The 15,957-nt window shown below is 33.2% G+C and overlaps 1 protein-coding gene across 5 annotated transcripts in view; it reads left to right on the top strand.

Annotated features, from left to right (window-relative positions):
* The first annotated feature begins 1,394 nt into the window (after positions 1-1,394).
* The window catches only part of LOC108379511 (uncharacterized), a 39,169-nt gene continuing 24,606 nt past the window's right edge, over positions 1,395-15,957 (top strand). Inside the window, exons 1-2 of one of the 5 annotated variants that reach the window (XM_017635898.1) lie at positions 1,395-1,747; positions 2,681-2,911. The gene's annotated coding sequence lies outside the window, so the exon portion shown is untranslated. Of the gene's footprint in view, positions 1,792-2,232; positions 2,427-2,593; positions 2,620-2,680; positions 2,912-15,957 lie in introns of those variants that run through there. The other 4 variants (XM_017635869.1, XM_017635883.1, XM_017635876.1 and 1 more) reach the window with 4 other exon arrangements.

Here is a 15,957-nt window from a genome sequence, read left to right as displayed (position 1 = left end):
TTCAATACCTATGACCCAGAATATTTAATAATTTTTAAATTCGGAGGAGTTTTCTCTTTAATTTGGTGCCCAAAATGTTATCCTACATATATTGCACTGAGCCTTTTAAATAGTTTTTGAACAAATCATATCTTTGAAATTTCAAAATTATTTATTTTTGTTTTTTAACAACATGAAATTTAAAATTTTTTAAATTAAAATCTTTTAGTGAAAGTATCAAAGATACATAAGTTGAAAGATTTTTTGAAACTTTAAGACTCATTTGGCGACAGTAAATAGTATCCGATTGCAAAACGATTTAATACCATTCAAAGTGATCATGTTATGCAACTTTTCGGCGCTATTATAATTTCGAAATTGAAAAACGTTTATTTTTTCGCTTCACCTTAATGTAAAGTTTGCCATCCCATCTTCGCTCCCTCCAACGGGGCCACAGATATTCGTCCATATTTCTGTGTCATATAGAAGAACGGGCATGACGAGAGATCTGGGGCATTAAAATTTGTTTAATGGAGTAGCTCACAATAAATTAAAAAAAAATCGAAATCTCTGAATATTTAAGAAAAGTCCCGAAACAATTAAGAAGGGATGGTAGAATCTAGAAAATGTTCTATTTTTTTTTTACCGAAGCCCGTTAAGCAAATAGAATGATTACAAATATAATATCAAACAAAAAATTATAAACCTTTATATAAAAAAAAATGTATTTATTTTATCGGATTCATAATTTTAAAAAATTTATTTAGTCCATTAAGCATGCATTATTTTTATACCCGTAGTATTTATTATTTTATGTGTGTCTGCCTGAATTTAATTTCCTACTCCACTGTGTTCGCTGCCTCTTGATTTTTATATACATATTTTTAACGTTTTGTTTTTGTATATAAAAAAGCGGTTTCTTAATCGTCAAATCGCAATCATCTTATAATTTTCGTATTCAAGAGCTGCTTATGAAGGCGCCTCACCAACGCCACCAACACAAAACAGCGCACCACCGCATTTGCTTTTTTTACTCTTCCCCATTACTATCCTTTCTGTCTGTGGCTTCAATAATAATAATTCATCACTGCACATTTGCTATGCCACCATTCATTACATGTTTGTCTGCATTTTTGTAATTTCTCACCCTTCTCCTACTACTTCAGATTTTTGTGTGTTTTCTGTTTGTCGTTTTTATTTCGCTCTTGCGGCAAACACTTCGCGAACGAAGCACATCAAAACAAAAACCAAAAACTTAAGCAGCGAACTTGCTTGAGCGACAAGTTCGCCGCTGAGTTTTGCTGCAAAACTACAAAGCGCACGTTTTGGTACAGCGTAGCTATCTGTTAGCCATCACAAGCGCTTGCCTGCTGCCATTCAGCTGTGTTCGAATTCAGACTTCTTTGAGATTTCGACTCAAGAAGGTCGTCCACAATTTACGTATCAGTGGGATTTTCACGCGTCACGCGTTTCGAACGATTTTGGTCTCTCCTAAATATTACTCGCTACTGGGTATTTCGAGTGTTTCACTCGTTTTACGGCAGCTAGCGCGCGCGGCAAAAACGTCGATTTGGCAACATTGTGTACCGCTGCATTTCGTATTCGCCGTCAACGTCGTCGGAGACAGCGACTGCGCTAGCGCAACTGAATTGTCAGTTGAGCGCTACAGTATTTTGGTTTTTTACCGTTAGCTCAAGCGGCATTCGATTTTATTAACGTCTTTACACTCGTGGAGTACGCGCGCGTGCATCTCTGCTTCAGCTTAGCGGTAATAAATGGATACTATATGTGCATGGAAATTTACAATGAAATGTAAATTTAATGAGTGTTAACTGAAGTGTATAAAGGACGAAAAAAGGATAAAACTAAAAGAATTTGGAAATGTTTACAAAACTTGAATTTTAATAAATGAATTAATACACTAAATGGTAAAGCTAACAACGGATATAGCAAACTTTTTCACTTTAAGCTCTAAAGTAAGCAAAGTGATGAGTGCCAGAATTTTGCAAACAAAAAAATTAAACTGAAATTTTAGTGCATGTGTTAAATTTGTGCTTGTAATTGAACTTAAAATTTTTAGCGATTCCCAAAATTACATTGTGAATTTTTACACACGCGCGCACGCCAACAACAACGCCTTCACAACCGCCCTCACCACAGCTGCTACAATAACACTTACCGCTTTGCTGCATTAAAACACTGAAAAAAAAACAGTTTCAACTGCCTCAATTTCGTATTGTCGCTATTGCTGTCGTTGATTTTTTTGCCTTTCCGTTTGTTTATTTATTTTTTCTGCAGTGAAAGTGATTTGATTTGATTTCAATTCGGTTGCGTTTGTATGCGTGCAATTTTTTGCCACTACTCAAGTCAACGAAAAAAACAACCAATATACCACCAACCAACCCACGAAGTAACTCACCAAGCGAACAGCCAACTCAGCCAGTACTGTTGGTTTTTATATTTAAGAGTTTCATAAATTTTACTCGAAAAAATTCCGATTTGTTAACAATACCTTCATTTTTCTCCGTTTGTGTTTTACTTTTCTTAATGCCAAACACATACACACACACATATGAATGTACATATATCGGTTGAAAACGGTGCAATCACGTACGAAATTCGGAAATCAGAAATTCAATTGTAATGTAGTGCGAATGATTTACATTCATTTTTACATGATTTTCTTTCCTTTCAATTCCAGTGTTTAGGTAAATTGCAAAAAGTGTCTGAAGAAAGTTGAGAAAAGTGTTGCAGAAACCATTTATGTAAACGTTGTGCAGATTTATTATGGTGTTTAAAGTGTAAATTGCGGATATCGTTTGGAATAACAAGCTGTATATTATTGTACATACATACATACATACTTTTACTTCAACCGCCACCTGCTGCTATCGATATATATACTTTCGTACTTATGTTCGTTAGTAAAAAGGTGAGTGACTGAGACTTTGCGCTATGAGTTAGATAAGAAAAATACCAATTCGTTATGTAAACTTTTATTTTCTGGAATATCAGTGCATTTAATCGCATAGTATTGGTAAAATTCAGCATAAAGCTTCATTGATTACTTAACTTTTTGGAGTTAATGAGCCCAAATGACGTATAAAGTGGAGCAAAATTCATTCAATAGTATGCGTTAATGTTGCAGCGTCAATAAGATCTAAACGATGTCATGATAGCTAAGATGTAAAGTAGTATTGCATATAAGCTCTCATCACTCCACTATAGGCCCTCATAGACCATATCTATTTATCATTTTTTTAGCTTTGATTAGTTTGTCCAGGCTTAGCACTTAATCAATGTATTTAGACTCAATTTATAGCATAGACAAACGGCAATGTTAACCCAGATTAATGCCGACGTTGATCTGATAAAAATTTTTCCCTAATAGACGGTAATATTGCAGATTAGGCGAGTCGCGAGGTCGAAGATTCGAATCCCATGGCCAGCAAACATTTCTTTTATTTCTTTCAGAACTTTCAACTTTTATCTCGAATTTACAAATTGAAAACTTTGCCTCAATTCTGAAATTTAACGAAAACGTTGCTTCATAACAGTTAATAGATGAGAAATATTTTTTACGTTGCTTGATAACAGCTATTGCCCGACGTTTATTTTTACGTTATCTGATAATAGTTATTTCACTCTCTCACTTTTCGTTCATCACCTTTATCTTATTCTCCACCTCCATCTTCATCAATATCCTAATCTTACAACGTTTATCAGACAACATTAAAAATAAACGTTGTACAATAACTCTTATCCAGCAACGTAAAAAATAAACGTTTGGAAATAACTCTTATCTGCAATGGAAAAAATATTTCTCCTGCATAACAGTTATCAGGCAACGTAAAAAATAAATAAAGGTTCGATTCCTGCTGAAGTCTAGAAAAAAGAAGTCTGATGAGGAGATGTGGTGATCTCCGAAATAGTGCTATAACTTCTACCGCTTAGACTTTGTTGCTTTTCAATTTTTCCTAATAAACAATCGTGGTACAAAGCTCAATAAAAATATTAAAAAGTAAAAAATAAACGTTGGGTTATAACTCTTATCGACGAAATAAAAAATATTTCTCTTCTAATAATTGTTATGGAGCAACGTTTTTGCTATAAAACTTATAACTGTTATGTCCCTGATTTATTTTATACTTCAATTTTGGGTGTGTCAAAATTTCATGTGAAAACAATATGTGTTGCATGAAAAATTTTACGGCCAATGGGTCCTAAAGTAAATTCCGTTTTCTGTTAAATGGACAAAGACAATACCATATAATAATAATAATAATAATAATAATAATAATAATAATATACTTTGCATAATTCTTGCACACTTTTGGCATATATTTTGCATATTCATTGTTGCATAAAAGTCAGAGCTCTAACAATATGTATTAAATAACACATCGAAATGTGTAATTTCAGTGTCTGAATTACATCAGAATCATCGTATCCGATATAGAAAACTACATTGTGAAATAATAAGATGACATGAGGACACTAAAAAGATTTTAAAATATGTTCACTAAAATTGTATTAATATTAAAATAATGATTTGGCAAGTTGTTATCGAATTTAATATAAAATTTAAACGTTGTTAAGATAAGATATTGATTATTTTTAAAAGGTATATGTTAATACAACTATATTCTTTATAATCCCAAATTTGGGATATAAAGTCTCCCACACCAAAAAACTTACAACTGGGTAACGCCGCTTCGAATTTTTCAAAATTGAGCAATTGTCAAAAATCTGCTTTTTAACACTCTAGTAGGCTGAACCGCCTCCAGACGGTCGTTAACTAAACACATTTTTAGTGCACCTATAATAATATTTTTCTATGTTCGTAAGGCACGATCTTTAGACAAAAATCGTACCCTTACGGCGAAATAAATTTGAATCCGTTATGTCAATCCGTTTTATTTTAACCGGCAGTTGAATTACGGATTGTGAAGGCACGGTTAAAATTAATTTTTTCTTTCTATTTAGTAACTTCGTAATTAAAGAAATTTTTTCTTTTGAAAAATTTTTTGATTTAAAAAAATTAGGTGGATTTCGTAGATAAAAGCACCGTATTTTGATATAAGTTTTATAATTATATTCGAAATGGAGAAAATTGCTTTCGAACACAGACCGTCTACAGACCGGATTGCCAACATATAAAACCCCAGTTTGCATTTTTGACCGTCTGCAGACGGGATTGCCGGTTCGTAGGTCACCATTGTGTAAGAAAAAGCTGAAAACACGTCAAAGTATATCAGCGAGCTCGTCTCCAGACGGTCTTGGTTTTTCTCCCCTGTAGGAAAAAGTTACTGTCACAGATCGAAATGGACATCATTTTGGATTTCTCGAGCTAAAATCACCCATTCTTGAATTTTTCAACTCATAAAAAATTGGCCTACTAGAGGGTTAATCAAAAAGTTGTTTATTGAAACTACCTTCTTTTTTGTATCATGGTTGCAACTTTTTTCTTAGTAGATTTGATCCATCCTTTGCAATGCCCAGTAATCAGCGGTTGGGCTGCTGAGTTGGGCGAACCTTCCAATAGCTGCTAGTCAATCGCTTGTTTAGTATGGAAAAAGGTTTCACGTGCAAATAGATTTTAACAATTTAGAATTTTGTAAGAATAAATCAAAAATATTTGACATTTTCGATACCAAATAATTATAAAAAAAATCAGTTCAGCTGTTCTATTGATACTACCTGTTCAATGTGCCTTGATACAAACAATGCAAGCAAAAATAGTATGGCAAGTTTTACTCTATCCTTTTATTTCAGAATCTGTCGTCTCAGGTTTATATTCAAATGGTTTCATTAAAAAAATGTTATTATTGCTAAGATTTCTCAGTTCAAGTTCAAGCAAAGGGCTTTCTTTTCTATTTATAAATTAAAATTATAACAGGCCGATGTCTGTAAATTCTAGTATAGACATTAAGGAAAATGTCATATGCGGGGGGAGGGGGTGGTATGTATTAGAGCCTGTATGTTTTTCCGTATGTTTTTACGCGCATCACTCAAAAATTAACGCATAAAATTGATTGTATTGTAAGAGGTGTAGCTTAAGATATAGGCTTCAGTATACCGCAGCATGATACATATAATGAACAGGCATCGATATTTTATTGGTACCTGATTCTCAACTGTCTCTCCAAAAAAAATATAGATGCTTGACTCCGAATTCCACGAAAAAGCCAGTACATAATTTTGCTTTATTGCTCTCCAAATATCTAAGTTTATGCCGTAGCATGGACTTGAGGTTATATCGATCTCCAACTAACTGGTATTTCAAAACTTTAATAACGAAATCTGTAATCATTAAGATTTTTTATTTGGTAGAGAATCCACAAAAAAAAACTTACGTAAATCTTAAAAGCATGATACTTCATAGCGCATCCGCATTCAACTCTTCCATGCTTCTCTTTTTTTCGCTGTACGTAGTTCAGGTTACTATAATCCATTTAAAGTTTCGTCATAACCTAGTCCGTTGAAGATGATAAATGATCCACATGGGTAACACCTTAATGATTAGCTGCACCTAAACGACTGCTGAACTAAATTAAAATGACTAAAAATTATGCATTTAGTTGTGGCCCAAAAAAACTGCAAAATAAGGAGGGCACAAACAAAGCACAAATAATATACTAAATGAAGATAATTAATGCTGGAATAAAAGCAAAAAATATGTAAGTATACACAGATGCGTTGCGCGTGCGTAAATGGCTGAAGAAACTTCACAAAAAAAACAAACAACAAATATGGCACACAAATGAATGAGTGATGTCATATTGCACATATCTGCATAAATAGCCAATGTGAACTAAAAATGCAAACAAACAGACATAATATGTATCTAGAGGCGACTTCCCAAAAGCGCAAGCAAATATTCACCCGCTCATGCAATCACAAACACCTCAAATAAGCGCATTTTTGGCATTTCATTTGTCCCTCGAAGCTTCAGCAAAGTTGCATTGCATAATTTTTATAAAAGCCCTATTACGCATCCCATTAAAAACCCGTATGCGTGCCGAGAAAAAAAAACGGGAAAAATTGAGGCAGTAGTTGAGCATTCAAACTGGATTTCCTCTTTAAAAAAAAAAAATGACAAAATTGCTTAAAAGCGCACTGGTTCGCTACGTAAAAGGGCCAATAAGTCAAGTGCAAACGCGGAAATGCGTGAAGCATAATTGGAGCGCTACCACGCGCAATAATATAAATAAGCTGAGCGCGAAAAAAATTTGTAAATTACAAAAAAATTTTAAATTGCTTTGTTGCTCATCCTGCAAGCAGACTTGTTGGCCCAAAAACAACTCAACCTATTAAAAATTAAAAAAAAAAAACTGTTTTTCTGCTTTAACACCAGCGCCAGCAAACATTTCTTACGAAGAAGACATGAAAGATGTGACTAAAAATAAAAACACCTAAGTAAAGGGAAATTTTTGTTTGGCATCATGACACGCTCTGCACATCCGGGGTATCCTCTCGACGCTTTACGTCACTACTTTTGGTATGTAGTGTTATTTTGCTACTTCACTCCACTTTATGTTAACGCATTTTGTTTTTCAGCACAACATTTTATGTTGAGTGCTTTTTGGTAGTTTTCTTTTTTTTCATTTTTACCGCCTTCTCCATTTTGTATTGATTTCATGGATGTGAAGATGACATCTGGCAACATTTGTAGGCTTGCATGACCTCTTTCTTATGTTTTGCATTTAAATTTTTCGTTTGTTTTGAATTCATTGCGTAAGCAGTGAAATTTTTGCATAAGCTCGACGTTCACCTTGGACCCAATAAGTTGTGTGTGTATTTTTAGCAAATAGCACGTCTGTTAAATAAAAATTGACTTTTATGGGGCTCAATTGGATTTGACGAAGATTTAGTGATCGAATCCATAGTAGTGGAAACAGAAATGCAGTAGATATTATGACACAAATGTTAAATAGAGAAGAAACCGAACAGGGAAAAAGAAAATTCAGTATATCGCACATCCACTTCAACGGCGACACAACTCAAAATAATTCGTTTATCGGAAAACGTGGAAAACTATGTCCGAGCAAATTTTTATCAATGGGCAAGGAAGACCTTACCTTCGATATTTTTCAATAAATTACAAAGGATTTTTTTTCCATCTTTTGGTAAAAGGTAAACAAAAAGTCTGCGAAATGTCTAAGTCTTACTAGTTTATCAAATTAGGAGCATTACGCCCTGAGTTTTTGATTTCACTAGAACTTCATCTAACTTTACTTTTACTGGTTTCCCGATACCTTCCTAAGCTTATACTTTAGTACCGATCACCATGCCACGAATGAAGGAAAAACTTCATGGCCGGGCTTTTTGAGTTAAAAAATATTTTTAAGTAAATCTCCGGAATCTTTCTGAGTCAGTGATGCCAGTTTGCGGGATTTCGCCCTTTTTCGGGATTTTATGACTAAAAAGGGCGAACGGGATTTTCTGTCGAAAAACGGGATTTTTCGCAAACCATACCAAGCAAGAAAATTTAGTAATTGATAAGTAGGAAGGAGCTGCTCTCTGTGGTAAATTAATGCCGTTCATATGAACCCTACCAGCGGAATTTCATTCACTTGAAATGAATTGTAATAGCAAGTTTGTGAGTTATACAGAAAGTAATTGGGAAAACTAAAGTGATATAAGTTAGAAAAACGTGTGGGTAACTCGAGGAGTTGTGTATTTTGAAAAGATTGAAAAAATTTCCAGTCATTACTTATTATATATTCTGAAAAGTATTTTGAGCGATTGTATTCTTTGATAATGCAAATAGTAAAATTTGCAATTGGCAAACGTTCGGGCGGTAGTCGTTAACAAAGAGGCAGTAAATAGTTCAATGGCTACTGACATCGAAACGAAAAAGAGAAATAGATTAAGCGAAAGAGCATTAAATACGTGTAGTTAAATCTAATTTGCTTAACAAACAACCTAACTGTGCGGCTTAGGGCCAGTATTGTGAAAATAGGTTTCTTAGCACTTTGCTGAAGTACTGTTAAGAATTGCATAAGTTTTGTACAAAAAAATGCTATAGGGGTTTTTTGGTATGAGGAATCCATTTCTGCACTTCTCTTTTTCTTAAAACTTCCACCAGCGGGCACAACAGTAAAAATTTCCACATTTTCTTCTAAGCATATTTCCGCAATATGAAAAATTCCTAATTGATTTTAGATCGATGGTTTCTTCGGCAAATTTGCGTCGAATTACAAGTAGAATCCGCTAATGCTATACGCGCATAGTCAAAAAAAATTTACCCGCCCTAATGTATATAAATCCCATGTGTATTGCAAATCTATGTACATTAGGGTTAATTATATTTAATTGGGCTCGGAGCTCGGAGCCATTTAGCCAACAAAATATATTCAAACGATTAAAAGTACGTTTTAATAGAATTAAAATATGATCAATATTTCAATATCTTAAAGTGATTTCTTATGATCAGTAAGATAAGAAATATTTTACACAATCAACTCTAGCTAACCAAAGAGTTTGGAACATAAAAAAATTCGTGGTTTATGTTTATGATAGCGCTCCATAGTTGCCACAGTTTTGAAATCATTTTTTTGTTTCTTCTTTAACTAAATAACGCAAATGTGATTTCTCTTTTCAAGAATCACAAATTTTTCATCCTGAAGGACAGCATAATTTCCGTCTTTTAATTTAATCATTATATTCCACGACATATCACATTGGTATTTTTCAAATGTTTATTCTTTTTTTAAATCTATTGATTTGCTGGGCCGCTAACACTCTGCTCCGTCTAAACACCTTGACCCGCCTCTCGAAGGACCTGATATTTTTTAGTATTTTACCTTGTAGTTCAGTTGGTAATTTAAAATTATTTTATACATAGAACTTACTAAAAACGACAGCTGTAAAATACAATTTTGGCATTGTAATGCATACGTATTTGTTCGCAAGAATTGGTATAGCACAGTGCAGAGCAGAATAACATCTGACATTTAGCGCAAGAAGAGCCCTGCTCGAACGCCTTTCAGAAGAGTTCACGAAAATCAAATCGACGATAGGTAACGTGTTTTGATTGTTTATTTCTTGTAACTTGGAGACTATTTTCTTTGACCCAACCCACCAAGTGACTGATTACAGCATTTAAATGCATTGTGTGCCCCTAACAAAATCGCAAGAAAAATGTCATGCCAAATATTAAGAAAAGTTATTTTGAAACCATCTTCATAAACTAAACTTATTTATTTATTTAAATTTGCACCCATTTTTTATGTGAAAAGCCTATATTAAAACCCGTTATACAAAAGCAACCATTTTAAAGTTTAATATGCACTTTAAATAAAATTTACATACATTTACAGATATATAATTCATTGCCATAACCAAATAGCGTGAAGAGTGATTGTTACTTTAGAAATTTATTGTGAAATTACAAATATTTAAGCTCTTTGACCGTGAAAATAGCAAATGATTTGGATCAATAAAAGTTAGTTTTGCCTTCAGTTGGGTATATTTGAGCACGTATATGTAGATGCAATGAACCAAAAAAAAAAAATAGCAATGAGATTATTGTATGTGTGTGACGTTCAATTGCAAATATACCATAAGATATGGGAGTTACCTTCGCTTAGCTTTAACCGCAAACTAACGGTATTACACAAATTACACAAATTAGTCTCAATTGGTGTTTTATTTCAGCGGTTACATAAACATCCATGCAATATACTATGCAACTAATGATTGCAATGAAATTTGAACCCGCCCGATTTTTTTTTTTAACTGCAAACTGTTACTTGTGTCTGAGAACTGGCAAAAGCAATTTGTTGCTACATACATACAAAAAATGCACAAATGAGCTATTTAAGTTTAAGTTAAACTGCTTGTATAGCCAAAAAAAAAGTTAGATTAGCAAATTCATAATTTTCCTATCAACGGGTTTGTCGCTTAAGTCGTTTGTTTTCCCACAAATTCCCACAAAAGGGTGCCGTCATGGGAGTTAAATATTTCTTTGTTTTTAAACTAATAGCGGGCTATTATGTGTATGTATGTGTTAGTATTAAAATATTACCATGATTATTTTTATTATTATTTTCATCGCGTTATTGCGCGATTTTTATTATCTAATGCTGTTGAAAAATATAAAATACGAAATGCTAAATAAAAGTAAACACTGGCGCAAATGAAGATACCGCAAAGCGCTTCAAAATTGGGTTAAAGCAGACAAACAACGCCAACACTAACAATAACAACTACAAACACAATGAGTAGTTGATTGCATTTCAAATACTTACACTTGCATAATCGACATGAATTCGAGTGCGCTGCATAATTGTTGTTGCTGTTGTTATTATAATTGTAGTTTTTGTTGTTGAATGCCAAGCTTTTTTGTTGGCGTGGCGTTTGTTTGATTTTTGATTTGCATGCAAAGCGCGAAAGGCGATAAGAAGAAGATGGTTAGTCAATCGCTCGAACGTCGTCGCTTTGCTACCGCATTGCATTAAAGCGTGGAATTATCGCCCAGCACAGTGTGTGATGGATGAAAGAAAGTGCAGAAAATTTAAAAAGTCGAAGATCTAAGCGAAAATGATCTGTTATACGTATCCTATACATAAATGGCAAAATTTGTTTAGTTTCACTTATTTCAACATATTTTGATTAAAAGAAAAATTCTGATAAAAATAAAATATTTCAAACAAGCAACAAAAAATATAATCGATAATCGCATGAGGCTATTCTTTGAAAATTTTAAAATGCGCTTAGTGGCATTGTGCTACTATGATAGCACGGCCGAGTTACCAATTGTAAACTTATGTACAGTAGTCGAAAAATTGTAGCCGCTCCAAATTTTCACAAGTTTTAAAATATTATTTTTGCTTTTACTTAATTTTGGTTAGTTTTTTTTATGGTTCATTCTTTAAAAACATCAAATACAAGTTTAAAGGCAGTGTCACACGATTGGGTATTTGCCAAAATTTGGTGTGAAAACCCAAAGAATTTTTCTTTATCCCCATCGCGAAAACTAATTTGTTGAAATTTGACTACAAAAAAAAATTTTCCCTTTTTTACCAACATAAATGTGTACCAATGTACCTTAAAAATGTATGCAATTTAAAAAAAAATCAACAAATTTTCGTTAAAATTTCGATGTTTTTAATTAAATTCTGAGTATGCAGTTTTGTAGCCCAATGAATGCTAGTAGAATAAAGTACAAGTTTCAAATGGCTAAAAATTTTGGTTGATTTTTTAGAATTTTTAAAATGTTCGAAATTTGAACGAGAGTTTGTTGAATTCTTTCTTCAATATTGCATAAATTAGGAAACTTGGATTTACACGAGTTTTGTTAAAGAATAAACTATATACTTATAAAAAAAAATTACAAAAGTTCAATAACAACAAAAATAATACGTTAAAACTTGGCAAAAAGTGGTTTGGCTATAACTTTTTGACCACTGTATGTATGGCTGCCAAGCTGCCAATCTGAATTGTAGCGGCACCATATATGCCAAAAGAACGATGCTGCTGGCGTATGCAGATGATATCGATATCGTAGATCTGAAACAACCGCAGCATTTTTCAGTTTAGAAAAAGAAGCTAAAGAGGTTGGTCTAGCGGTAAACGAGGGCAAGGCAAAGTACCTCCTGGCAACATATAAAGAGTCCACGCGTTTCGGGACACATGCCACTGTTGGCAGATATAGCTTTGAAGTAGTGAAGGACTTTGTCTACCCCCCGCATAAACACCACCAACAACGTCAGCCTGGAGATCAAGTGAAGAATAGCTCTTGCCAAAAGGTGCTACTTTGGGAACGGTAGGCAATTGAAAAGCAGGGCCCTCTCTCGGCGAATGAAAATCACGCTCTAAAAATCTCTCACCACGCCCGTCCTTTTATATGGCGCAGAAACTTGTACGATGTCGAACAAAGATAAGAAGGCTTTGGGGTCTTTCGAGAGAACTATTCTACGCAAAATATACGGCCCTATTTTCGTGGACCACGGGTATCGGAGAAGGTGGAATGACGAACTGTATGACGACGCTCCGGTGAAAAGATCCTTCGACTCCGCACTGGTTAAAACACCTACCTTTTTAGATTCAGTTATTTAGTTTAGTTTTATATTCATACAAGTTATGATTTTAATGCAGGGACCATAACGTTTGGATTTATATCTTTTTCGATCAAATTTAACAGTAATTTATGATTTTAATATTTTGACCAAGAATAATTGTTACTTTTGGATCTTTATTTTTCCGATACCTGTTATTTTCGTATTTAATAATTTAGATCATAAAACATTTAAATCGGTTACAAAAGCACAGTCTCCATTATAAAGGTTAGAAATGATCGAAAAAATTTAAATCAAAAATAACGATTATTTTATGATTATTACAAATTTTTCTTGATTGAATTTGACCAAAAAATTAATATCCGAATTTAGTTGATAAAATGCGAATATCGAAAAAAAATTCAAATAAAAAAATTACGATTTTGAAATGATCTAAAAATTAAAATATTGATTATTAGCGATTATTCTCTGTGACCCTTTTCATATTGTTCGTTGGTATTTTGAAGCCATTAGGTTTTTTATATTTATTTTTATTCTCAATGTCCGAAATTTAATTACAAAATATTAGAGAGTTGTGATTAAAATAAAGATGACTAGCATTACGAATTTTATGTAAAAATTTAGAATAATATACATCTATTTTGAGGATTCCCCTAGCCTCGAAAAATCGAAAAACATGACGCGCTGAAAATATTTTTTGTAAAATATAGACAAGTTCTTTCAGTTTTTTTTTTACTTTTTAATATAAATTTTGTTAAAAATAGCCACAGTATTTCATTATCATACATACGTACGTGGATCTGCTTTATTTTTACACACGCATAGTAGCACATATGTATATACATACATACATATATATGTACATAATACTCACACGCAAACTACTATAATATTGTTTTGCACAATTCGTACAAATGAACTAAAGCCAGCAGCGCTTGAATTGGCGCTTAGGTGTGAATTGAATTTTAATTTCATACGAAAATCAAACAGTCGGTAGTAAAGTCAGGCTGCCAGTGTTGCCAATGAAGGTACCCAAAAATTGTGAAGTTTTTATTATAAATATGTATATTGTAAAGTCTACCTCTCATCTCCTCTCTCTCTCTTTCTCTTGTACATCAACACCGTGGCGGGAGAATAAATTTCAGTACGCAATCAAACTATTATAAATTCAGAAAAACCGGCAACCGTCGAAAAGTCGCTAATACCCGCCGTCCATCCATAACCTTACCCAATAATGCTGTCAATTCGTTGCGTCAAAATTGGGTTCGGCAGCGACGAGCGTAATTAATGCAAACAAATATAATCAAATAAAAAAGCGTGCACAGAAATGATATATATGTGCATACTCATATGTTTGTATTTAAGATGCACAAAATATATTTGTTCACATTAAATTTGTATTCATTTGTTAGCGCATTTGTTTGCTTTATACGTATAAATATGCCAATGGCATGACACCAATTACCGCAATCGTGTTTTACAATTTTTTTCGTTTTATTTTTTTCTTGTCGTTTTTAAACCGAACAAAATTGTGGTCGAAAGTGTTTGAGTTCAACGTACAATGCACGCTCTTTATTTACGTAAACTTTGTGTACCACTTTGGTGCTTTAATGTATACATATATATGTGTATGTATATATGAATGCACATACCTATATTGATTCTGCAATGCTGTGTGAAAAATAGATATTTGCGCTGGCTTTATCAATTAAGTGCATTTAACTTTTTATCTTTCAAGTTAGGCCGATTTCATTTGCTTCTTGAACACTCTGACCCAGTTTAGTTTTGCACCATTTTTTGCGGCACTTAAATTTAATCACATAAAATTTACTTTTTAGTCGCCGTCATTCAAAGTAGTTTACCAGCCAAGTTGCAAGAGCATTTTAGATTGAGAAATCGTAAATTTTCCAACGCCAATTTGCGCAACAGCTGTTTGATGATTTCACGTTGTTGACCTTTGCGATTCACAGAAAATTAGTGTTATTTAAACTTAAAAGCGATGGAAAATAATTTATTTTGTAAAAAATTAACCACGATTGCATAAATACTTAATACGTACATACATATACTATGCATATCAAAATGCGTTCAAGAAAAATAATTCTTTTATATCATTGAAATTAAAGTAAATCGTTTAATGGTTTACTCAGGATTTTTTTTACATTCAGAACAATAATATGGATACTAAATGAAAGAAATAATTCTGTAGATTTAAAAACAAAAATATATTTCTTTTATTCACAAGGACGAATAGGTATTTTAGTTCATTTATTATCGTTAACTAATAAAGTTAGAAGCATGGAATTCGCAGATGTGGCCGCTTTATTGGCCCTTTACCTAACGTAAATATTGGGCATTTTTATGGATATTTGCGGCAAAAATTTTAAATGTGTATTTTATAATTCTACATTGCACCGAATTTTGTAAATATATTTTTTTTATTAATCATGTCTCTGAAATTTAAAAGCGCTTTTAAAAATATCCTGGCCGCAGAAATAAAACCCAAACACGCAATTTTACTCTATCTAACCTCTCGTTTTGCGAGAATATTGATTTTTCGTGTCTAAATCTAGTACAGACTTTCAAAGTACACTTGAAATATCTTTTCATTGCTTTTGAATGGCGAAATATATGACGTGAAAACAGAAACAATGTGGCTTAAAAGCAGCGAAATTTCTGGAGCATATGGTAGGTATCCCGTCTGGGCTGTTGAAAGCCGATGGCGATGAGTTGGTAAAACGCTCTTAGGGCAGGGATGGTTACTCCGCTGTTTACGTCAATAATCGCAGAATAAGCATTCCCATAATTGTATGTAAGTTAATATGGGCGTGGTTGTTTAAAGGGATGAAATTCACCACCAACAAATTCTTTGGGTAATGGCAAGGAGCTCACCGCTCCTTTCGAAATCAGACTATGTAGAATTAAATAAAAAATCAAGCACGAACTCCTCCAA

The sequence above is a fragment of the Rhagoletis zephyria genome, unplaced genomic scaffold (assembly GCF_001687245.7).
Source record: "Rhagoletis zephyria isolate East Lansing unplaced genomic scaffold, Rhagoletis_zephyria_1.1 Rzeph_scaffold_00123, whole genome shotgun sequence".
Taxonomy (NCBI): domain Eukaryota; kingdom Metazoa; phylum Arthropoda; class Insecta; order Diptera; family Tephritidae; genus Rhagoletis; species Rhagoletis zephyria.
The sequence above is the reverse complement of the archived record's forward strand: the minus strand, read 5'-3'. Positions and strand labels throughout refer to the sequence as shown.